Below are 26,980 nucleotides of genomic sequence, written 5' to 3'. Positions count from 1 at the left end.
TTGGATTTCCTCAAATCTCTACACAGATTAATCACAAGAAAATCTTAAAGAAATACCTTTAAGTATCTGTTAATGTGAATGCTACTATGAAATTCAATTAAATAATTAGACTGTGAATTTAAGAAGGTTATGAAGTGCTTTTAGAATTTTTTTCTTACTGGGAGATAGCTTGCTAACTATCCTGTAAACAGAAAACAGTCTCAATAATAATTTGAATTATTGTAATAATTTATTTCGCACATAAAGTAAAAAATTCAAGCAGAATTCTTATTTTATAATTCAAATCTTCATTAACACTATTTAACAATTCTATCACCTTTGAAGTGCAAATAATTAAATCATAACAAGATGATCATTAGAAATTCCCTTAAACTACCGTTTATTTAATAGGACTATACCGTTTATTTAATAGGGTTATTTAATAGGACATGCTTATTAAATTGATTATCATTCAGTTTAAAAAGCTACTGAGTTTAAAATCTATTCAGCTTAAAGTTCTAATAAATTCAAATAATATCAGAACGTGATATCTTTAACGAAAATTGTATTAGTATTGAGCTTAAAACATCTTAAAATGTTTCAGTTAATATTTAATATTATCACAAAACTATTTTAAGATTTAATTTTTGTTCTCCTAAAAGCTTTTAAACTTTTCCCGCTAAATGCATTGTTTTTATTCGGTAACAAGGAATTTTTTCGTAAAATGTGGGACTGAAGTTTGAAGAGAAAGTGGAAAATATTATGTTCTTCGTGTGGATTCCATTCAGAATTTAGGAAAATATTATAGTACTCGTGTAAACTTCTTTCGGTATTAGATTTTACGGATAAACGAATATAAAGTAGGCATTTTATTTATATATATATGATCAATAATTTTCTATGGTCATGGTATGAAGTAATGGTAAAATGGAAATTTCAGTTCAAGGAACATGAAACAGGAAAATTTGCACAAAACTCAAGGAAATGAATTGATGATAAAACGTGTGTTAAATTTAAGATACTATATGAACAATTTAGTTATTTATTTATTAAATCGAGAGTTGATTTGAAAAAAGAAATTAAATCATTTATGTAATAAATTACAAGATTTCAATTTTTAAATTGACTTAGTTGCCATAAAATTCTATTGCCAATTCTTACACATAAAATTGCATATTTAAAAAATTACTGAAGTTATTGAAATTGGCAAAATTGAACAGAAGCTTGTAATCAAGTTGAGTTAACCATGTAACAAATATACTTGTATAATACATGGATTATAAAGAGAAAACCAATTACGTGCGACCCTTTTTATAAAGATATATTCCTTTTATTTATATTCGATGTCGGATTAAATAATTATGCCTTATGAAATATTTAATAGCCATTAATCGGCATTAAATATGTCCAGATAAAGGACTTCCCCCTCCAAAAAAGAAATAAATATCAGGATTTTAAAAAGCGATTACATCCTTTACATTTCAAATCATAGACTATTCTAAACCTTCAAGGAATCCGCACTTGAATACTTTAAAACAAAATTTAAAATAATGGTATAAAAGGAAAAATATCTTACTTATCCTTATGATCCGTTAATTATGACAAAAATAGTATTTACATTAATTTTTAACTCCTAAGTATATTGAACTTTGTAATTCCTATTGCAAAAGATTCTTAGATCTTTCACAGATTTCTGAATCCAGAAATGCTAGTTTATCTAAACATTCGAAATTTCCTCACGTGATCAGAATAATAAAATCTATGAAAGGACGGTAATCAAGACGGCCATTAGTCAATTCTGCTCGATGATGGGTAATTCGATCATTCAGTGTAGGGGAATACTATAGGGAGGGAACCAATCCGGATGGAGTATTTATGTGAGAATTATATGACGTAACATTTACTGTTGGTCATTGTGTGATTGTTGGGTTGAAAACTATGAGACCAATGAAAGTGCGCTGACAGATGCATCACAAGGTAAGAATACTATTTTTATTTTTTATATATGTGCTTATTAATTTTGATATAACCAGAATTTACCAGAATTAATTTTACCAGAATATTCTGATAAAGAATTTCTAAATTTTTTTAATGCAGGTAAAGATACCATTCATTTGAAAATATTTATTTTTAGGTTGCTGCAACTGCCTCTTAAAACGTTTATTTTAGAATCATTATGGATTATACTTTAACGTAAGATAATACGAAGATACACCAAAGGGTTAAAGGAAAAATATATTAAATTTGGTATTGGACAAGAGTGAAAAGCAAATGTTATACTTTTCTTTTTAAATTAATAATTTTTGTAATTTTTTGACTGTATATATATAGATATGTTACGGAAATAATGGCTATTGTAATATGCACTAAAATGTGACATATCTTCTATTACATTTAGATAAACAGAGATGAAATTTTATAATAATGAAACAAAAGTTCTTATTTTAAATGTTTTTTTGTTTTTTTGTACATCTTTGATAAAATACAACAAAATTTAATGAACTTGAAATTACTGAAAAATCATCTTTTATCATTTTTACATAAATATATCAAATATAAGAAAACTCTATTGAGTCTCTCTAAAAATATTTATATGTAATCCGTATATAAAATTTTGTTTACCGACTTTCAGAAATATTGAAATGCGTATTTACTTTTATTACTCACAAATAACAAATTAAAAACATAATGAAAACTGTATACCTAATTAAAACTTTTTTACAGCATATAAAGAGCCAGGGTACGCTTTATAATAAAGGAATAAGAATGCAACTTATTTTTGTCTAAAAAAATGTTAGATCTTAAAGCAGTTTGAATTTAAGAACAATAAAAAATGTCAAATGATGTTTTCTTTTATTTAAAAGCATTAAGAAGATTATAACATGGATTACTTCAAGTTATAAACTATGAAATAAATTAAATAACGTGAAACATACTGTTAAGTTTAACATTAAGTTAAACGAAAAGAAAATAATAGGTAACGTAGAATAGATAATAACTTAATAAATAGAGAAGTCTATAATATGTTATGCCATTTATTCATTCTTAAGTGACTTTGTTTCTGCAGCAATTTCAAATGATAAAAACCAAATTTTCTTCAGTATGAGCTAGTATGCATAAACCTGAAAAAAAAAAAGCAATAGTTATTAAAAAATGAAAAATATTAGAATATACTACAGAACATTTATTCAAATATTAATGAATTTATCTAAAAATTCCTATATAAAGTATCAGATTATTATTACGAATAATTTAAAAGAAAAGACATGTTCATATTTTTCATACTGCAATTTATGCATGTAGCATTTTACGAAAAACTGAATAAATTTCAAGAGTTATGTCTGAAATGTGCTAAGTGAGTGGATTATCTGCAAAGAATGCAGAAAGAACTTTCATAGGAAAAAAGAAAAATACTTGAACGGGAAAAAATCTTTCAAAATAATCTAAAGACCTGTGTTTCATTCATAAAAGTTTGTATACCATTCACTTTTCATCAAGATATGTTGAGTAATGAAAGCAATGAGACGCGATGATTGCTTGATAAATGTAAAAGTAGTTTAAATTCGAGTAACTAAATGAGCAACAAATGGAGAGACTATTTTTGTAATACCTTGAGACATTTTGTATAAAGTTAAGAAGATTTAGAAGGAACACTGCACGGAATTAAGTTAAAAAAATTAATAAAATTCCTTAAAAAAACAGGGTGTTTATAAAGTCTCGGACCCATTTTGATGTTTAATAACTCATAAAATAATAAAGATAGATTAAATTAATAACATAAATGGTTAGATAGACCCAAAAAGTTTCATGACCCTTGTCAATGAACTTCCACGTGTGCCCACTTCGTCGCACGGAGAATATTAAGTCGATATTCAATTTCACGCCAGGTACGGCAAGCATGTCGGCATCCACAGAGGCTATTGCGGTTGTAATTCTGGCTTTTAGGTCACCAATGTTCGACACTCTCCTCCTGTAAACGTTGTCCTTTACAAATCCCCAAAGGAAAAAGTCCATAACATTGCAATAGTTGCCAAAAACAAAAGAGAGAAAAATGAAATTAATAAGCAGACGATATTTGGAAAAGTACAGATATTTAGACTGGAAAATGAAATTATCTGAAATTAACCACACGCGCAGACGATATTTACAAAAGCAAAGATATTCAAACCTCAAAAGGAAAATATATAAGTTATTCCATCAATAAATGCCATAAGTTTGTTTATATCTTCATTATTATACTTTTAAATTTCACACAATTATGAAAATATTCAATAAAGTCTTTATAAAGTTATACATATGTGCCAGCTTTCAAAATGGTAGAATTTTATCAGTTAATTTTTATAACTAAATTAAACTTAATTTTTGGATTACATGCTTCATTAGCGACGCAATAGTAGATGCATTTTGCGTACTTCCATTATTGTGAATGGTAAGAATTTAAAATAAGGACGCATTATTTTGTTTTATTATTTTTTGAATTTCTTTAATTGCATTGATTCCATTGATATATACGTTAATTTGAAAAAAACAATTATGAAAACTGAATGCATTTTGTTATACTGGAACACTTTAAAATCGTCTGTCCCATAAAGATTTTAAATAGTTTGCTGATAATCAGTTGTAAGATATTTATGAACTACTTAATAGGTTTTAATAAAAATACGTTAATAACATAATGAATGTTTTAATGCAGGATTTAGTCTATTTATTTTTTCCCTACATTTTGCCAGTAATTGAAGTTTTCAATTCCGATTTATAAAAAATTTTTATTGAAAGATTAGAAATACGGATACTATGTAAATATAAAAAGAAATTAAAACATTTCCCAGGAGTTCGAAGAAACTGAATGTAATATTGAATTAAATGAACACTATGCAAGGTATTTCTTCCTCCTTCTTAGCATGCCTTCGTGGTTTAATAGTCAGCACGCTCGGCGCGTATTCGAGAAGTCAGAGGTTCGAGTCCCGGAGAAGCACTGCTCATTTTTCACCTTTCCTCCTTCAGAATAAGCTAATATCTCTACAACTATACTAGAAACGTTCTTAAATAATGAAGTTTTTCTACTTTAAGCGCGAGTTTTACTCTGTGCTTATAGAGACACATATAGAAATGTAACAAATGAAAGTAATTAGAAATTTAAAAAAAAAATCAATCTTTCAGATTTTATATTACTTTCAAAGGGAGCTTTTTTTTAAACGTTTTGTGTGTTACCTTCATTTATTAAATATCATGTTCTTCGCAATTAAAGCACATAAAATTATATTCAACAGCAATATCACAAAATATCTAAAAACACGATATATCTAAAATTTCCGATAGACAGTCTCGCGTGCTGGCGATAAAAATGTTTTTCTTACAGTGTTGCCATTGCTTGTTTTAAATCGTTAAGTTTGTTCATAAAAAATTCTTAAAGTTTTACAAAATATACAATAGACAATAAAACAAATTCGAAATTCAAAATTCGGGCTTCGAGATGCCAATGTTCGTTGATTACGCTATTCAAAATTTGATGGTTCTAGGTCCCGTCTTTTTTTCAAAATGCGAGAAACATACCTACAATCATGCATATTCTCCTTTATTTAATTTCTCTTAAAATAATATCGGTCGATAATTTTTGACGGCTACATTTCGAAAGGGATTCAGCCTTTTACAGTGATTCAACGAAAAATCCCGTTTCGAGACTAATACCTTCTGAGAACGCTTCTTTGGGCTAATTATACTGTAATTGGTATAAAAACAGCAACTGTATTTAGGAGTATTTAGGAGGTGATGGATTGAAAGTATAAATACATCTTTCCGTTTTTGTAAATCTCTGTCTTCATTGCTATTACTTTAGCTATGAGAAGCTGAATATTTCATAATTATCATCAGAGAATTAATTTTAGAGCAAGAACAGATAACAAAAAATTCTCGTTACTCTGCGAGGAAAGTAGTAAAAATTCGTGAAATTTCGTGATTTGGCACTTACACTAATTTTTTTTTTTTTTTTTTTTTTTTTTCAGAAATCTACGGTCAAGAATTTATATTAACTTTTCTAGGAGATGGGAGATGTCTGTCAGAAACGCAGTAGTGACACAAATAACTAGTACATGACAGAATAAACATAACAAGAGCTCCCATTATAGAAATACATAAATCAAAAATATAACTTCAAATAATAATAAAAAAAATTATAATACATAAAAAAAAAATATAACTGCGAGCATTGCACAGATTGTGTATTATTAACGAAACTAAATTAATCTTTGATAAAGAACTTGCTGATTTTAATTTCATTCTGTAGTTTTTCATTTACGAAACGAATATTCATTATTTCCTATCAAACAACGTATTTTAGTTGTATTCTATATATCATACTCTATGGATTTGGTTTATTTTAAATACTAAACATTTTTCCTTCATTAATTTACTTTCATCTGCTATAAATAATTAATATCCAAAGGGGCTTTGTCCCCGAAGAACTATTGTTTTCGTTTTGCGATTTTGCGTTGGTTCCCTATAAATGTCCGTTTCACTTTTCAAAGTGTTACCACCAAATGTTAGAGTCCTGCATTATATTTGAAGAAATTAAATAATGAAAAACCTGCATAAATGTATTTATATTTCTCGCATTGTAATAAAACAACGGTGCATAAAGCCATTGAATTTTGAATGAGGTAATCCTACTGCGAATATGGGCATGCGGAAGCCCAAATTTGAAATTTGGAATTTGTTTTATTTGCAATTTCATATTTCTTAAAACTTTAACAAATTTTTGATTAACAAACTCAAGGATTTCAAAGCAAGCAATACACAGATAGAACATTTTTATCTCCAGCGTGCGAAACTCTGTATCAGAAATTATAGAGATATGCTCAATTTAAAACTATTTTACGATATTACTCTTGACCTGAATTTTATGATTTAAGTGCGAAGAACGTTATATTTAATAAATAAAGGTAACAGACAAAATGTTAAAAACGCCCCTTTGGACGTAATTTAAAATCTGAAAACTTTTAGATTTTTGTTATTAAAAAGCTTTATACATTTGTCATCTAATGAGTTTCTACACATTTGCTATTAAAAAAAGCTTTCGCTTGTTACATTTTTATTAACAGCTCATGTAATTACATATTTTTAATAATTTTCAAACTCTATATTAACTTGCTTACTCAAAATATGTAAGACGTCAATAATTCAATCACTACAAGTTTCACATCTGTGCAACCAATATTTTATAACTGGCGTATGCATATTAATGGAGCCTTTCAAATTTAAATTTATTTAATGATACTTTGTATTATATCATTCGCTTATATATTATGCGTCCAGAGCTTAAGAACTGACAAGAGAAACAAAATATTCTGGAGTTTTAACATCAGAATTTAAACAACAGAAATTTTGTTTACTTTACGCCAAACGTTCTTCTGATGTGAGCTATGATGTAATTTTTTTTATTCAGTGCTACCATAATTTTAAATTTTGCGTTTCGTGGCGTCAAGCTGTACGATATCATTGTGTTTACACATTTTATACTGAATAGTGATGTGAGCTGGAAATTTTAGAATATCACAGGGAGTTAGGATTTTTCAAAGTCACAGATTTTCCAGTGAGACAACCACTCGAAAACCGCTGCACCATTCGTCGAGTGGTTGAGTTTGCTGAATACTGGGAGTTGAACCGTTCGATTTGAAACGAAAGGGCTGGCTGTTCTTTTGTGGTTTTCCCATATATAACATGAATCCCAGACAGTTTTCCTTAGAAACTACTCCGTGTGCTAAAGCATACCCTTCTTACGCTGATAGCCCACATGTACTTTGGCAAATTCTAATAATCTAACCAAACCGCTCGGAAATATCATAGTGAATTATTCTGATCTGCAAATTGTCCCTATTACTTTTGTGCCATTGTTGCTATCCCATCAGCGTTCAGATCATTAAGAGAAGCTATATATTTTACAATTATCATCAGAGCAGTAATATTAACGAAAGAAAAAAAGATTAAAATTGCGTGTAACGCTTAATGATGCAAGTAATAAAATTCGTGTAAAGCAAGTAAGGAAAATTCAAAAACTTTGAGATTTATGCTAGCATTTTTGAGAAAACATTTGTAGTCTAGAATTTACATTAACATTTCGAGAAGTCTATCAGAAACGCATTAGTAACACGATAAACTAGTGCGTTAGTAAACAAACAGTATATTAAACATTATGTTATACATTTTTAATTAAAATTTACATTTATAAGCTAATCAAATCTTGGGAACGTAAATATCGCATTATAGGTCAAGATTACACTTTAACTGGACAGTCCTTTTACACCAACACAAATTTCCTTCCATAAGAAACATGTGATAGTTATGTTTACTTCCATGCCTCTCGAATTAATTTACACTTTTTTGTTGCCCTGCGTTGGAAACAGGCTTTGAATTTGTAGTCGATAGAATTCATTCGCTAGAATGTAGCTGACCTATAACTGCTCTAATACTTATTTTAAAGCTTTAACTGTGTTCTTGGATTATTACCAGATGTTTACGTGCGGATACTTTATTATTATGTGTTTACAATTTGGTTTGCATAAGCTGAGAGTAGTAGAATTTATTAAAGTTATTTCAAAGCGAAACTACTCTTTCAGTTTCGGCGCCATTTGAATATCGGATCGTAAACAACATGTTATAAAAAATTATTTTTATAAAAATTATTCACCGATAATCACAAGAAAATGAGGGAGATTTTAAGTAACTTCGGGTAGAAAACTTTTTCTCTTAAACCAATAATCCAGTGATTTTAAATTTTGGTAACTAAAGGATTACTTTGCAATGAGTTTTTACAGAAATTTTGAAAATAAATGGCATTAAAATTGATTGAAATGCTAAAAAATATTAATTAATAGAATGAGAAAACTCGTGACACAATAGGGATAATGCCCTAATTATTATTAATAAAAAAGAAAAAAATTAAGGAAAAGATATGAAGCACTGGTAAATATTTGAAAGTTATTCGAATTGGTAATATGCTTGGGTATATAAGATATAAATTCAACAAATTTCTAAAAGGTTAAGGTTGAGAGTCTTCAGCAAAAACGGTGGAATATGAGAAAGGTCTAACAGAATTTTTATTGGACTTACAAATTGCGTGAATTACAAATCTAACTTTTAAGCACTGCAAAAATGTCGTATTATTAACGAAACTAAATAAATCTTTGATAAAGAATCTGCCAATTTTAATTTCATTGCATAGTTTTTCATTTACAAAAAGAATATTCATTATTTGACAAGTATTTTAGTTGTCTGCTTTACACCATATTTAATGGATTTGATTTATTTTAAACGTTAAAAATTTTCCCTTCATTAATTTATTTTTATCTGCGATGAATAAATAATAATTTATTTACTTTTATTAAAAAAGCTTTATGCATTTGTCATCTTATGTTTTTTTACCCATTTGCTGTTAAAGCAACTTGCTTATTCGCTTGTTACGTTTTATTAAGAGTTTATGCAATTATTTCTTTTGAATAATTTTCAAGTTCTGTATTAATCTGCTCATTCAAACAATAAAAGAGGGAATAACAAGAATTTGCTTTGAATGTCGAATATACTGGCTTAACAAGATGTCGTTTTTCAAACAAAACTTTAAAATTTATGAGAGGAGTTACATACTGTATACTTTTTAAAATTCTATGTCTTACGGTCCTAGGCCAAGAGAAAAAATTGAACAACTGTCATCTAAAATAAAGTCTAGCATATTTCATTTACGTGTAATTAGAAGTAAGGCTTTTACTCTAATATGTAACCAAAGTAAGATTGGTTAAAAGAGAAGAAAGCTTATCGCAGATAGAACTCAGAAATGCGAAAAATAATTAAAAACCGCAGCGATAGATTCATAAAAATTTGGAATATTGAAATAAAAATAGCTACACGTGATGAAAATAGACCATTTGTTTTATAAATCTAGGTACATGCAATCAATAAAACGAGAAGTTAAAAACGAGGAAACTACAAAACATTGATGTTGGGTTTAACAAAAATATGTAAATCTGTTTACAGTGTGTGATTCTTTAACAAAATATGAAGTAGTTGTTAATTTAATGGTTCCCAAATATTTTTTATTCCTGGCTTTTTTGGTATAGCAAAATTGCATATTTGAATAATCATAAATAAATGAACCGTATTTTATGGTGCGTCATTTTTTTTCTGTTGCAGCTTTTGAAAGCTTGGAATCAAACCTGATTCAGTCAATTATTTACTCGTTCCACATTGATTTTTCTCACGATACTTGATTTTTATTACAGCGACGTCAAAAATGTAACTTTACATAAACATGACGTCACACATGACTTCATCTTTTAAATGATGTTTAAAAGTTAGTTAGGTCTGCTCTGCCGAAATTTTTTTTTCATTAATATCGCAAGAAAGCTCAACAACATTTTCTTCTGAATAATTTAAGTGAAGCTTTGGCTCTAAATGGGCTCTAAATCTAGACGAACTTGGCAACATTACCTTCCGAAAGCAATTTTCAAAACTGTTAATAAGCTGATAGAAGTTCTTCAAAACAATTACTAATACAATGTCTGTTCGATGGTCTTCCTACAAGAGCATCAGTACAACAATGATCGATTATAAAACAACTTAGATTAATTATTGTTATGTTTTCGAAAGAATTGAAATATTTCGCGGCGCCAGTGTAAGCCACGCACTGCGCCGAAAGACGCGGTTACGGACAGTTTGGAAACCATTGGATTTATTAAAAATTTTTGAATCTGGGAGGCTTGCAGTTAAATAAAGTGCTGAGGGAACTGCTGACCTAAGCGAAAACCAGTAGTAGTTAAAAGATGCTTGCAACAGTTTTACTATTAATTTATTCTGCATAAATATTTCCTTCATTTGTGAGTTTTATGAGTATGATATCCTATTTAACTGAAATTTATAACTTAAATGCGCATAATACGGACAAAGATTAGTTTTTCTGAATGCTTTATATCGATGAGGAATTTCTCATGAATCAGTCAGAAACGTGTATATAGAGATGCAAAGAAGAATTTTTGTAAACTGCAAAACGTAGTTTACTGTTTCGTAAGCCAAATATGAAAAGCAGACGAAACGAAGACGTAAAAAAATTACGATTTGAGAAATTAGCATCTAATAACTATCGTCTAATAAAGCGTCTGTTGGATCCATGTTACTTTGGATTAGTTCTGAGTCACTCTAAATAAATCACTTGGGAATTCAGAGTGATAAGAAAACGACTGAGATGACATATATGCTAAATTTTGTTAGAAGAATAAACAAATGTATATCTCAAAATTATTTAATTTTGGTCTCATTTATTTTTAATTAACAAATAGCAGGGGAGAAAGAAACGACATTTTAATGGTGATTTTTACAACCTGTAGAAGTATATAAAGATACTTTGGAATTTTAGACAAAAGTTTCAATCTGTGAATATCTATGACTAAACATTTATGGAAATACTTAGAAATTATTAAATCTTTTCGGAAATCTTGAAACTGGACTCACTGAAATACGAAAGGCTAAGTTTTCCTCATTAGTTTCTCTTAGGAATATGCTTTTAACGACCTGATTTCCACCTAAGGCTCAGTATTATGTAAATCTTGAAATCTTTATAGAGATTTGAAGGGAAGTTAAGCTGAGAAAAAAAAAAGAGACACAGTGTTGCTAGATTTTGTCTTCTATTGAGTTACAAGAAGTACGAATTTAATATAGCCAAACTGAAAATATCGAAGTTCAATATATGTTTCTAGGTTTAAGGAAATAAGAAAGGTCTTATTTTGTTTATCGCTGAAATAAATTTCGACAGATAAACAAAATAATTTTAAATTAATCGAAAGTTTGAAGAGAAAATAGCCTGCTAAATTCTTTTTAAAAATGCATTGAGAATATTTGCGTTGTAGCTTTCGATAAAGATAAATGACTATATTTTATGAAACTTTAATATTTTTTTCTGGCACTTTCGTAAGACTTCTTTTATAGCACTTCTTTCATGTCGCCTACCTTGCAATAATCGTAAAAAAGTGTCTGAAGTATAAATATGATGCCACCTCCAAAGGTCGTACAGCTGCAAAGAACTCTTATCACAGTTAAAGAAGAAGCAGTTGATTCGGATACTAAAAAGCGAGTAAGTAACCACACAATTTGATGCAAAACAGTGTATTTTGAATTAAGTTTTCAAATATGTTGTTATTATTGTACTTGGAGCCATAAAGAAATTTCGACATAGTTTAGAGGAAGCTTATCACACTTAAAAGTAAACAAAAATATTATAAAGCAAAATTTTTTCTGTCAGTGTCTCCTCGTATGATTTTTTTTGTATTTATCTAATAAGAAATGTAATATTTAGATTTTTTTAACGATTTAAGTTCGGTTTAGAAAATACATCAGATTTTAAGGTTCACAATACTTTATCACTACTTATGCCTTGCATACGTAATAAGTATATATTCGAAGCGAGGCAAAATACAAGGTTATATAGACGAAGGTTTTAGATAAACTCTGCACATTTGAGAGAGAGAAAGAAAGAAATTCGGTTTTTCAAAGAATAAAATTTAACAAAATGAGAAATTTTCGAATTTTTCTTTGAAAAAAAAAATTTATCCTACTCGAAATGGATTTTTGCTGATTTTAATGTGTTTTTGTCTCATGTAATACTTAACCGTCATTTTTCTATAAAAAATTTAGAAATGTCCCTAGTGATTATCTTAATACATATAGAAAGCAAATATCTAGGATAAAACTATTACTCACCTATATGTAAAACAAATTCTTTTCTTATCAGTTGCTTTATAATCTCATATATATGTGTAACATCTTAGAATATATATTATATATGCTCAATTTAAAATTATTTTGTGATATTGTTGAATCACAAAATATATTGATTGATATGTTGATTGCTGTTGAATTGAATTTTATGGTTTATTAAGGGCAAAGAACACGATATATAATAAATAAAGGTAACACACAGAACGTTAAAAAAAGTCCCTTTGGGCGTAATAAAAAGTCCGAAAGCTTTCAGATTTTTTTTTCGCAGAGTCCGGTTAATCCGTTTACGGATAATTAGTTGATTGAAACGAAAAAATAACGATCGTTCTTGGAGATGAAAATGGAGAACAATTTCCTTTGTTTCTGTTAATATACTTTTCTACACGAAACAGATTTTATGTCAAATTAATATAACTCAAAGAATTTTTCTTTTCTTAACAAAAGATTAATAATAAAAAATAGTATAAATAAAGATCTCATAATCATGAATGTATCTCCCCATATATATTTTATAAATTTTTAAATAATTTAATTAAATATACAAGTAAAGAAAAAAAATTTAATTAAATATTAGAAAAAAATTTCGACTGATGCGGTAAATTTCAATACTGAGAGAAGAAATTTCAGACTTATGCAATCGATGTCAATAATTTGATTACGAAAGATTTCTGATTGATTCGATAAATGTAAAAATATTGAACATTTGAACATATAAGCATTTGCATTTCAATGTTGTTTCCTTTTTATTAAGTTACAGTCAGCTGACGATTTCTGTATTTAAAGATTCAAGGTTACCGAAATCGTCCTAATATTAATAGTCAGAAAAAGAGATATTTTAGAGCATAATGTTTTGAATTTAACTTTGATTTCACTTTGGGAAGCTTAAGATTTTAACCCTACACTTATTTACTTAAAAATATTACTTAAAAATTAAAAATCATAATCGGCAGTAGTTTTAACAGAAGCAACTAATCAGCATTCAAATTCTGATACTAATAAATAATAACTTCAAAAAAAATTACAATTCTAAAATTAGAGAATATTGATAATACTGAAAACAGAAAGCTTGGAGACTCTTGTCATTGAAGGGAAATATATTATGTTTAATTAATAATACCCGCATTCAGGTTTTGATACTAATAAATGATAATTCGAAAAATATAACGATTTTGAAATCAATGAATCTTGATGATAGAGATAAAAATGGGATGCGGTCCATATCGAATAAGCATTGTGCTTAATTAATAATGTTCAGAAACATTTACGTGATAAAAGAAGGTACATTTAATTTAACAATTTTGATCTTGCTCTGGTTGTAGAGTAATGGTTCTAATCATATTCTATTTATTCTAATATGTTCAGAACATGATTAGTAGTCATTTGGTACAGCAATTAACTCAAGTATGTAATTTCGAGCCTTATCTGTAACGCATTATTTATGGTAAATATAAGCAACCATGTGACAATTATTCTTAAGTTTTACTGGCGGTGGTTAGATCTGATGTATCTTATCCCTCTTAGTTTATGTCAGAATATTCGCTCAGGCCAGAAAGTTATGCAGATTTAACCAAAAGGCTATTGCAGTGTTTGCCATGTTAAGGCATTTTTCCTATTGAGAAACAGTTCATGCTATGTTCGTGAACGGCTAAGATTAGTTAATCGCTTTACCAATGGCAAGTGCTTTAGATATGTTATAATCCACCAGGTGTTTTGTTTAAAACTAGAAGCTTCTTTTTAAAATATTGACATCTTAGCTATTGGGCAGTTAGAAATGTCTTGAAAAACTTTTAATACGTTAAATCATCGGTAGTTTTGGTTGTGTTTCGTGTTGTGTTTAGTTTGCGCAAAATTTCAGTTATAATCACAAAAAGAGGCTGAATATAAATAATAATCGGATTTTTAATTTGCTCTGTGATTTGTGTTGATAGTCAAATAGTTGTTACGGGAGCTAATATACCAGTTCATTAAAATAACTGTGTGCGCGTGTGTGTGTAACCATTTGTTTGAACAATCAACTAAGGTATTCCATTCTACAGAAGTTATAACCTAATTAATTTTTAATATGTATATATTGCTACTGGTTATTTTTTTACATTTATTCACTTGCATAGCTCAAAAATAATGAAAGAAAGAAAATCTTGTTTTTGAGGAAGAAATAGCGATAAAATTATTTAATGTGAATTATTATTTGAATTAGAAAAATACAATTATTAAGTAGACTTATATAATGGAAATTTTAAGTAATGTTTTTATTTTTGTATTTTTGTAAGGTCTTTTTTCGATTTAATATAAAGCAGTTGTTGAGATGGAAAAATAGTGAAGATCAAAGAAATCGGAATAAAGTTACGAAGTTTTTAATTTATGTTTAAGTAATGAATGGATGGAAAATCAGTTAGCTGAAATTCATTAAAAAAGTTTAATTTCAAATATATCTAATATTTACATGCGTCTAAATTATCTTTTCAGAAGGTGAGCTACTAAATTTACAATATTATTTATATATGCATACTTATGTATAACACATATAAGTCTCAGTTTAAGGACTGAATAGTAAGAAAAGTTTGACAAAGTTTTGTTCTAATTCTTAAGCTAAAAATTTTCTATTTAGACATTCGTGCATCTATATTTTTTTCAATAACAATTTAAGTGATTAAACGATCAAAATATAAGTGTGATTTTAGATATTTTTTTTCCTCAAGAGAATTCTTTTTCTTTTGATATTTTGAGAGATGCATACTGTTAGTAATAAGATGAGAACAATAATAGGATGTAAATAATAATAAGATGTGAATGATTCTTTCTATAAGTATGTCATTAATAATGATTGCTCTAATGTTTACTGATAGAGTTTTATTCGAATATTTTCTCGATTAAGAGAAAGGATACTAATATACAATGAAATTTTGGAAATTTTAAGTAATAAAAAATATGGCGTTAAAAATAAAAATTCTACTTACTAAAATTATCTTTACAGCATTATTTACAGCTTCAGGTCTTAAGTAAAAGTAAAACTTGCTGCCATCTTCATATATCTTATAAAATTTAGCTTCAAGGAACAACGCCAGTGTGACACTTTCTTTTCAGTTTTATTCTGAATTCAATCATCTGAAAATATTTTAGCAAATTATTATTAGAAGTCTAACTTAAGAAAGTTAGTCATTATTTTTCTAAATTAACATATTTGATATTTCTTATTAAACCTGATAGCAACGCTCCAATTTTTTACTGCAAGTTGCTGCATTGAACAAATGTTATTAACATTTACACCGAATTCGTATTAATATTTTTCAACAGATGTTAAACAGTGTTTATAAAGTTAATATAATTAAGAAAAGAAATTCCCAATTCCATATAATATATACCTGGATTACTACTTTTCTAATTCTACTACCTATATACACTACTATTTTCAACAAAATGAAATGTAGTAGTACTGGTAAAATTCAGTAGTTCAGTATATATTTCACAATAACCGATTGCATACATTTAAGTACAGTAAATTCTCCAGTAAAGATCTTCTATTTAAAACTACCTCTAGAAGTGACTGACGTTTCTGAACTCATAAATAAATTTGAGTATTAAACATCATCTCTTTAAAATGACCATTTTTACAGAACACCAAAATTATCCGAAACTTTGGGTGAATTTCATAGATAGGATCAGTATATTTAGTAATATTTTTAACTTTATTAAATCGGTAGTGTTTTTTGTTATAGAATTTTTATTAAAATGTTAATGTAATTATGTTAAAGGATTTTAATTTTTACTCTTCTACATTTTTACTTGAAAAATAAATAAAGAACAAGCACTCCAGCTTTGAAAATTGAAACCTTTGTGAATAGCGTTTTAATTTTATTTAATGGTAGAGCCTTGATTTTATCAAGTAACAAAAGTATTAAAATGTATTGTAACAATGAGAATTAGTATTATTATTTTCAAAAAGCTGCTGTGCAGCAAAATTAAATTGGGAGTAGTCTTTTTTTTAACAATAGATTACGAGAAGAGGCTTTTAAATTATATTGTGCTAAACAAATTATCAAAATATTAAATGACACTAATTTTTATTAGAAATGTCTGCGGTTTATAAAAACTGTAGAATCAGGGTTTACGATTATCCAAGTTAGCAACTGTCGATATTGTTGAGGATAGCTAACATTCTACTTCTTTTTAAGGAAGTATAATTTCATTGCGTACGTCTTTTAGAATATTTTTAAGCGTTTGTGGTAAGATGTTACGTTACAAGTAGGAAAATAAATTTCTAAATTTCTTTTTAAGTGTTCTATTTTTAGTAGCGGTCAGCTTTTTGTTTTATCCTCCTATCATACGAATTCACAACACCGTTTTTGATAAGATCTACAGCTTTAATACTGCAACATTTGAATAAGGGTCATTAAATGCTTATACAAAATATTACGCAATACTCTGATTCTTAATTTAAATCTAATTAAATTAATACCGAAGTATCTGTCAAATGTGCTAATTAAAGTGTAGATATATCCAGGTAACAAGAAAGTAGGGATAATCAATAAATGGTTTGTAAAATTATTTTGTACGGATCTGCAAGTGTACGGTTATAGTAAAAATTGAGCTCTTTAGGGATTTCAGATGAATTATATAGTGTACTGGCAAAACATTGGATTTAATTTAGATAATAATAAAATTTACATTCGTAAATTTTCACTTTATTAGATATTCACTTTTCCTTGTGTGAAAATTCCCCTGTATTTATTTTATAAAGGCATTCTTTCAAACAATATGATGAATATTAAGCGAAGTTAAAATATTATTAAATTCTTCACTTAAATTGTCCGCACATTAACGGAGTCTTATTGTAAAACAGTTTTCATTTCAGCTAATCTTCATTTCCCCCGTTGCTTCTTCTACCGGAGAATTTTAGGTCACTGCGTCAAGAAAATTTAATATCCTTCAACGATACTATATTTCTCCATAAATTATCCTGTGTTTCCTTCATTTATATTTTCAAATATTTGACATGATGCCCAATTTCAATAAGAGAAAATGCTATTACTTTGTCGTCGATATAATGCTACTTCTTTACGTTATCAGGAATCAGTATTTTTCAGCCATGAATTAGAGTTAAGGTTTTATGACATTCCAAGCTTGTAATGAGATACTTGATAAAATTAACTACACTAAAATAATTGAATTTCTGAAAAAATTTTCGTCTTCCCAAGCGGGCCCACCAGCAGCCGAGCGGTAAAGTCGCTGAACACTGGTAGTTCGGTCCGAGGTTCGAATCCCGCGAACGGGCTGGCTGCATGGGCGTTTTCGTGGTTTTCCCCATGTGTAACGTATATACGAGCCAGTCTCCCTTAGAAAGTCCTCCACGAAGGCATCCCTCCCCTTAGGCAGATAGCCCTCGAGGCTTTGCCATGATCACAGACACACACACACACGTCTTCCCAAGCGCTTGTCAAAAAGAATTTTTAATAAGCGATTCATGCCCATTCCGTAAACATATATATCTGCCCGCCGATAACTAGAAGTTCAATATAGTTGACAAGTATTTAAATGAGGTTAAGTAGAGAAGGACTACTTTCTTCACTAGCTCAGTTTCTTCAAACAATAAGTTAGTGATTATTTGACAAGATGTTTTATGTTATTACTGAGGCTTTGTATAACGAATGCAATACATTCCAGAAGGATATTGATTCTGCAAATCATTTGTTATATGGGACTCTGTTTCCCGTAATTTTATTCGCTGTCAAGCCCCGTCCAAATTTTTAGATCATCATAAGCAGATTTCGGACTTAAAAATGTCACCAATATTAGAAGCGTTAAAAATTTACTTACTTACTATTTCTACACACAATTACGTAGACCACTTCTAGTCTTCTGTCAGAAGTGGAAGATATTTTCCATCTCGCATATTTATCTGTTTTTGGTTTTGGGGGAATTTTTAGTGCCAAAGAATGTCCAAAATATTCAGTTCTCACGCTGCTTATTACATACATACAGTCTCATAGTTTTCCAGATTAGAATGATATATTCCTAGTCGTCCATTAGAGGTAGAAGACAATTATCTTTCTTTCACATAAACCTGCTTTTGCTTTTTTGGGGGACACTGCAGTTACAAGAAAGTGTTTAATTCTTTAATTTCTCCCTCTTCTCATCAGCATGGTTACCAGTAGTGCTGCTTGGCAGAGGCTAGAATTTCTCTCACTTGTTCAGAGGATTATTCATGACTGAAGCAGTCAGAAACCCTTTGTGTCTGCCTGAAGAGACTTCTTTCCAGGCTTATTCACAGTCCTCTTCAAACAAGGTTTGAAATTCTTCTATAGTAATGTAACGTTAAGTACAATGTAAGTATCTATAGTAATGTAATGTATTTACTTGGCCGTTACTTTGCACTGTGCCTGTTCTTATGTATTGATGCATTTTATATCCACTTGTGAGATATTTCCTAATCATTTATGCTCTGATGCATTTACGCGCTAACTGAACAAGATTCAACAAAATTTAATTATGGTTTTAGTGTATTCCTAGTGTGGGACAATATTCGCGTGTGGTTCGTAATATGGAACTATAGTAAAGGTTTCGGGTGTGTATTCATACGGTATGCGAGATGCCCAATTTATTTCAATAAATCATTACACCAAGAATATGTTTATATAACTGGTTTTATTGATGACATATTTTTTATTTAATTAAAATACCTAATGAAAAAGTACTTTGTTGAACAATACCGTAGAAATTCTGAAACAAATACTAGAAAAAGAAGCTTTTTAGTAAATTTCTGTGAGATTTTTAACTTAATAAATATGACTCCACATATATTCTTGATCTGGAATACTATCTAGGATGCATTCCCTCTTCTTTTATGTATGAAGCTTGTGCTCTTTAAGTTCTAGATACTTATATAAAAAAGGAAGCTTTTTTGCTTTTTTTACTTTTTATTAAAAATTAGAAAATTCGTTAGCAAATGAGTTAGACTATATTTTTCCTTAAAGCATTTAGGCTTTTTTAGTGCTAAGCTCAAAACATCATATTACTGTAGTAACCTAGCAGTTTTACCGAATTTTCAAATTTGAAATTTACGACAAAAATTTTGCACATTCGATAATAACTTTCGTAGTAAAAGAACTGGCAGACAAAAATTCCTTTTTAGATTAGAGGAAAATTTATGTTTGATATTTAAGTTGATGCAGCCCCTTCCTTGCTAAGAGGAATCGTGTTTTCTAAAAAACAAATTTTTCTTAAAAAAAATTGATTTAAATTGTCCTGTCGTGAGTACTTTTTCTTATTTAATCTTTATTTGATACCCGTGACTAAATGTATTTTACCGCATGAAAAATTGCATAATTTCTGCAATTCCTCTTGTCTGCATTGCAGATAAATGCGTTGTTTTTACCTCGCCGATGGTTCAAATTGTAGTATCTTATCAAAAAAAGGAACAGTGTGAGAAATTCCATTTATTATGTTTTGTCTGCATACATGAATAACCTGAGATAATATACTTTTATCACTATGTATAGAGCCTTATGAGGATATCGTTCTCATATCAAAGAAACCGCATTGTAATCTGAGTCATTTCTGTTTTGTGTTGGATAACAACGCTTCGTATCTGCATAATTTTATTGGATCTTTAGCAAGCATCCCCTATTTTTTTTCTTTTTAGATTATATTAACTGTATATAACAGGTCATCTTTTATTTTTATTCTTAGACTTCATAAGAAGTTTTATCCCTTTAAATAAGAAAGGATATTCCTTCATCAATAGTCTTTAAATAATATAGTGATGGAAGGGTTAAAGAATATTTTCAGTCCTTTTTCGCCTAATATACTCATTAGTGCAACGGACGTTAATTTTAAGGAGAACTAAAGGCTTATCATTTCATTTTAATTTTAATATTATATTAATTAGATCAATTTTTTTATTGTTTAAGTTATATTAAAATATTAATCATTGAATAACTTAAAAAAACAATGCATATGATGTGTCTTAAAAACTTAATTTTAAAAATTCAATCTTATATTTGTTATACAGTAAAACAAAATAAAAAAATCACTTACAACGCGATATTAAAAGTTAAAATGATGAGATACTAAATTTTAACGCAAATAATATTCCGGAAGAAAAAGTGTCATTTGTATTAGTATTCCTGAGGATTAACACAGAAAAGATAATAGCACAGTTAGCAGAAAGAAAGTATATGATATATGCCGTTTAAATTATTTTCTGTCCAACTGTGTAAGTACAGGAAATTAGAAACGAAATGCTATATGATTTTAACAGTACAAGGTTACGAAAAGTTAATAACTGTTTAGCTGGTTCGACTGCTTGAGTGTTGCTCAAATTACACTGAGATTGAATTACACTTTTCTTTCTTTTCTAAAAATATCAAAGTTTACCTACGTGTTGGAAAGCATAATCGAATAATGTAGTATATGAATAGCTAATAGCTCATGATCGACGCTAAAGATTTAAAAGAATTTTTCCGTGACTCACTCGAGAGGATTCTTAGGTAGATTCGCTCACAAACGGTCGAACGGTAAATATCGTTACACAGTGGTAGTTCGACTAGAGCGCAAGTTCCGTTTAATGGGCTGGCTGCATGGGAATTTTGGTACTTTCCCTTTGCGTAACGTGAATACTGGCTTATTCCATTTCTATATTAAGTATCATTTCTATACGAGAGCTCCTCGCTATATAAACAGTTACTGAAGGTAACTGTTTAACTGAAGTTACTGAAGGGAACTCCAGTAACTGAAGGGAGCTCCTACCTGAACTGAATCGATTACTTTCAGATTAAGAAATAAGTTCATTTGCCCTTAGTAAAATAGAATATATTAGTTGTTAGTTCCTAAAGTAAAGAACGTCGCACTAATTTGTTTGAACTTTCTGTATATGCATATAATACTCGTTTAACGCGTATGAAAAAAGGTATATTTAATTATGTGGTATTGTAATATACACATTATTCGTAGAAATAATTCGTGAATGTGTAGCAATATTTGTAAGTTTTACTTTCTCTTAGCAAAATACATGTTCATTACAGTTTCATTTTTAAGAAGTCTATTTTCTCTTACTCTGTGATTTTTATTTTATTTTATTTTATTTTTTTTATTATAAATTCTTACATTCATAGAACTAGATTACGTATTAATAAAAGTCATTTAAACTAAATTTTTGGTTATTTTGTCATTAAAAATCACATAATAAATGAGACATCTCTGTAGATTTATAATAAGAAACCCGAAGAGAGTTATTAATTATGGCACTGAATATTGTTGTTCAGGATGAAAAAATTAATACCCTAAAATACGAACCTCAGAATCTAGTGAGAGAATAAACATTTTAGAAGTCTAAGAAATATTTGAATCGTAAATTGTACTGAAATTTACATGTTTTTCAAAGATAGTATGTTTAAAAAGCATCCTTCTTCAATAATTTAAAAATTACTCATCTAATTGTTAAGGAGGCCATCTGACGTGTAGAAACTTTAGAAATGTTATGGAATAGGAATTGCCCTTTGCTTTTATTTTGTAAATTCCTTTTATTTTTCCAGCGATCAGCGTATTTAGATAAATGTTTAAATCTTCAAGAACTACCAATAGATTTCTACGTGTTTCGCTTGCTTGGTAGCTGCATGTACTGTAAACAAAAATAATAATTTATTAAATGCTGTAAAAATTAATCCAGTTTTCTAATGCTTAAACCTTAAAATTTAATTTTAAATTTCAGTGGTAAATCAGTCGTGTAATTCTTATTTTAATAAATATTCAAGACACCTAAGTTACAGATTTTGAACTAGATTATACAGAGTTTACACATTTTTAGAACGATTTCGGGGCAGTTTAATTAATGTTTAAAATGTAAAGGAAGTTTTTCGAAATGTTTGATCTGATAGCTCTTTTTGTGTCAAATTGTGTAAATACTCTGTGTACATAAAAGATGAATTATACTCTTGTGAAAGGTAGAAAATTATGTAAATTATTCCATTCTCATTTTTAATGGAAAAAATGTTTTCTATTTTAAATTTCAGTTCTAGATGATACAGTTAAGGACTTGTTATTTATGCATGAAACTTATTTTAATCTTCAGAAATTTCTTATAAAAGATAAAACTAAAATAGGCGCTCATTTTTATCAGTAAATGAGACTAACAGAATACAGATGTATTTAAAGGAAATGTACTTCAATGAGAAGTTTCGTTGATAAGACCTTAAAACCTCAATTTATAGAAAAAAACCGGCAATTTAATTTACAAAGATCTGAGACTCACAGAAGAAATTAAATGCCTTTAATGAATATCTGAGCTTACTTTTGAATTTATTAGAAATTTATGTACAAGTAATGCATTACATTGAATGAAAAAAGTTGTTCTAGAAATTCGTATTAAAAAATAAAAAATTTTTTAAATGAATTGTTGAATGCAATGTTGCATTATATACTAACTGCAAACTTAACGTGACATTTTTAGAAGTTAACTAAGATTCATAATATTAATTAATGGCGAAAACTAATTTAATTTAATTCAGTAAAATACATTTGTTAATACAATAAAAAAGGTAAATTTTTCCTACTATTTTTCATATAGAAATCATAGTTCTTATATGAATCAGATATGTTAGAAGCCTCTATGATTTAAAAATCCAAAAAAAAAAAAAAAAAAAAAAAAAAAATTACATGTGATAAATTAAAAGGGATGAAATTTTCCCATACGTATAATTTTATTTCATAAATTAACTTTTGTGAAAAATATATAAATATATGGCAAATGAACAAAAGTAGATGATACAGTTATAAACGTTCTATCTGTAATTGTAAATATGAAAAATATTTATAATTCTGAATCGTGCGAGGTCCGAGATACTCAGTAGGAAAATGAAACAATCATTTTAACTAACTTGGAAATAACCTGAGTTCCACAGAAAGAGCTTTTTTTTTCCTCAAAATGTTGCAAATATTCTAATTGTAAATGTCTATAATTATAAAAAAAAAAACATGAAATTTATTGAGAAAGTTAGGAATTTCGAATTTGTAAAAGCTAACAGGAATAACTGGAGTCTATCTAGTTATTCCTTTTAATAACTGGAGCGTTCTTTCACTAAAATTTGAAGTTCCACTATGAGAAAGTTGAAGTGATATAATAGTACATTCTGTGATACGGCCTCAAGTACATTGAGATTTCCTCTAATTTAATTTTGCAAATTTATTACATCCCCGAGATTGCCTGAAATGCTTCTGCATTTTAAACCTCCAGTCTTTATGCTCTATTTCATATAGGAAAAGTAGTAAGAATTTCCAGTACAACTTTTTGTGTAAAATTCAAGCTTTTGAGATTTATGACTGCGAGTGGCTCCAAAGATGAAATTACATATGCAGATAAGGCGGAACTTAAAAATTCCTAGTTAGAACCTCTCTTCAGCATCAGATGCGTGGTTGGAAAGGAATCCCGTTAATGGTAGCTAAGTGATGCTGGAGAGTGGAGATCAACCAATCGGAGAGCAGACAGAGCTGAATTTTACGACGAGGCATCATAGAAATCCCGCCCTCCCGGTCATCGTAAATGTTCCCGACTAAACACATAAATCAGCCAACTTTGTGAAAGTTGTTCGACTTTGGGCATGGGGGGAAGACGGCGTCACGTAATTCAAAACCACAAACTAAAGAAGAGACCTGGGGAGGGCCGGAATCCTGGAAGCGAGAATACCGTTACCTATCCTTAAATAAATCAAAGGAACGCTGGTGGTACACGATAAGCTCCTTCAGGATTCCCAAGATTCCTTTAAAGTTCTTTTTTTTACTCTGTGCAAATTTACGACCTTCTTCGCTTGCAGTTCTGTTTGTTCGCGATACTTGCCGCTAATTGTCTGGCATCCTGGACAAAGCCAGGCATCAAACAAATCCAACGAGTTCTCCAAGATTAAAAACACCTGTACAGTGGTATTAAGTTTCTAGGTTAAGGGAGAGTAAGGAAATATTCCCGAGATACTTCCTTCTCAACAATAAGTTCAAGACATTGCTTAGAAACATGCAGTTAGATCGATGCTTTTTGAAATTTCTGAAGCAAATCATTCGAATAGCATAATGTATAAATTCAAGAGTTTCATGCATTGAATGATTTATCTGTCATGAACACTAGAAATAAAAAATTTGGAATTTATAAAAGGTAATATATTTTTAACGATAAATTTAGTTTTTGTAAAGATTTAGAGAAGTAATAATTATAAGAAATCACTAATGCATTGTAAATTCTAGGGCAATATCTTAAAACAGGGGTCTCGAACTTAAACTGTATGTGGGTCGAATGCACGATCTGCAAGCAGCTGACAAGCTGGATTTTGTTTTAACAAAATAGGAGGGAACATATATCTGTGCATACTTACACGATAATGCACCGTATGAGTAGAAACAAGCAAATCTCAAACGTTATGCACAATTCCAAACAATAGATGCTTATGTAGTGCAGATCCAACCACAAGCACAAATAAGCAGATTTTATAGGCCATATATTAGTTTATCTGTGTGGCAATGTAAGATGCGCAGTTCTGTTTCCAACTCACCAATTAGTGGCCGATATGAAGAAAAGTATATTTTGGAAGTACCAGTTAAGCAGAAAATCCGGAAACGCCCAAAATACTGAACGGCCATCAATTGCCGATTGGCGGATTAAATATATTGATTGGATTAAGTTTACTGATTGCGATGTGGGAAGTTCTTCCACAATTCCCCAGTAACATGCCCTGATATGCAAACACAAGACAAATCTCCAAGTTATTCATTCTATCCCTTTTTCCTTCACTTGCGATTCATGTTTCGATGTCTCTAAAAACCGAACACTGTATTTACAGCAAATACATAATCAAAATGGGTAAAACTGGCCGTGTGAAACTGCTTTGACGTCCGGATGCGTCCTGTTGACCACCAGTTTGAGACGACTGTCTTAAAGCACAAAATAAAGCGTTTCGTTGAAAGAGATTCAGTTTTATCAGCATATGCAATTTATATATGGAAATAACCATTGCTAGCTTTAAATTCAGAATTTAAAAAGAAAATTAACTTTACACTTACCTTAACATTTGGGGAAAACTGTACGGATCTCAAGGGAGATTGTAAAGAGACCCACTTTCTTCAAAATTCGAAAGTGTGAATTACCTTCACTCCAGCGGAAACTTTTTCCTTTATTCATCCTTCTTTTTAACTGTCCATTGCTCTGTAATCCAACTTCCAGTGAGACATCCTACGGACAAAGTAAGGAAAAAAATTCATAATTGAAAAAAGGTCATATTCTTTGTCACTAAGTTTAGAACAAAAAGCTAAAATATTCTTTTCAAACAATCAGTATTATAATGTCAAATAAAATTCCCCAGAAAAAATTTTCCATTACAAACCACTGTTCGAACTCATAATCAAATAACGTGTTTAAGAATAATTTACCAACTGGTTTTAGGAACCTCATGCGCCCGTAGATAAAGTTTTAAAGGAAATTCTTTCTTTTACAAATATAAAAAATGAACTCATTTTTAAACGTTGCGAGAGAGTTATGTGTCAAGACACCTCTTCATATTGTGGTTGGAGATGGTTTTGCAATCTGCTTGAATATTAAATTTGGTGTCCGCCGAAAGCATGGCAGACAAAACTGTCGCCGAGAAAACAACGCAAGATAAGAACGGCAATGGGAGAAAAGAAATCAAGGGGTAAAAAAAAAACCTCAGTTCTAAAACAACTTGGTATGAAAACATTGTTGTTGAAAATAAAGCGGTTAAAAAATTGCAACTTTAAAATATCGTCGTAGAAAACATCGGGATGTAAAATAAAGCACTAATAAATCATCGCAGGACGAAAACATCGTACACACCTGTTCTTCAGGATTTAAAAGTCATAAATGCATATTTGCACAATGACATTTGAGCGCAGGAAGGAATGAGAAATATTTTTACTTCTGTATTTCATATTTTTGAATTAACTATAAAATTTTTTTTGAAAATGAAAGAAGGAAACTTAAGCATTCAGAACCTGAAAATGAGCAGAAAATTAATGCTGCGTAAAGCAGTTAACATAATTTTAAATTTATATATTTAAATATTAAATGTTATTCCTTAATTAATACCTTTTATAAAGTTTTATTGGAGTTTTTTATGAAAAATCTGACGTGGACATCACATGACTTCCTTGTACGGCACATTAAATAATTATGTATTAATAAAAGGCAGTTGAAATAGGCCTACCAGCGGCCGAGCGGTAAAATCGCTGAACAGTTCGGTCCGAGGTTCGAATC

The 26,980-nt window shown here is 29.3% G+C and overlaps 1 long non-coding RNA gene across 1 annotated transcript; it reads right to left on the bottom strand.

The window, feature by feature from the left end:
• Positions 1-2,945: 2,945 nt before the first annotated feature.
• On the bottom strand, positions 2,946-25,937 carry LOC118183826 (uncharacterized). The gene is made up of 3 exons (XR_004757297.2): positions 25,774-25,937; positions 15,693-15,840; positions 2,946-3,101 (listed from the first exon to the last, which is right to left on the bottom strand). It is a non-coding gene; the product is annotated as an uncharacterized LOC118183826 (long non-coding RNA).
• Positions 25,938-26,980: the final 1,043 nt, after the last annotated feature.

This window comes from Stegodyphus dumicola, chromosome 12, assembly GCF_044657685.1.
Source record: "Stegodyphus dumicola isolate Sdum_Otavi_A_Nest chromosome 12, ASM4465768v1".
In the NCBI taxonomy this organism is placed as follows: domain Eukaryota; kingdom Metazoa; phylum Arthropoda; class Arachnida; order Araneae; family Eresidae; genus Stegodyphus; species Stegodyphus dumicola.
This window is presented reverse-complemented; position numbering and strand designations above follow the sequence as displayed.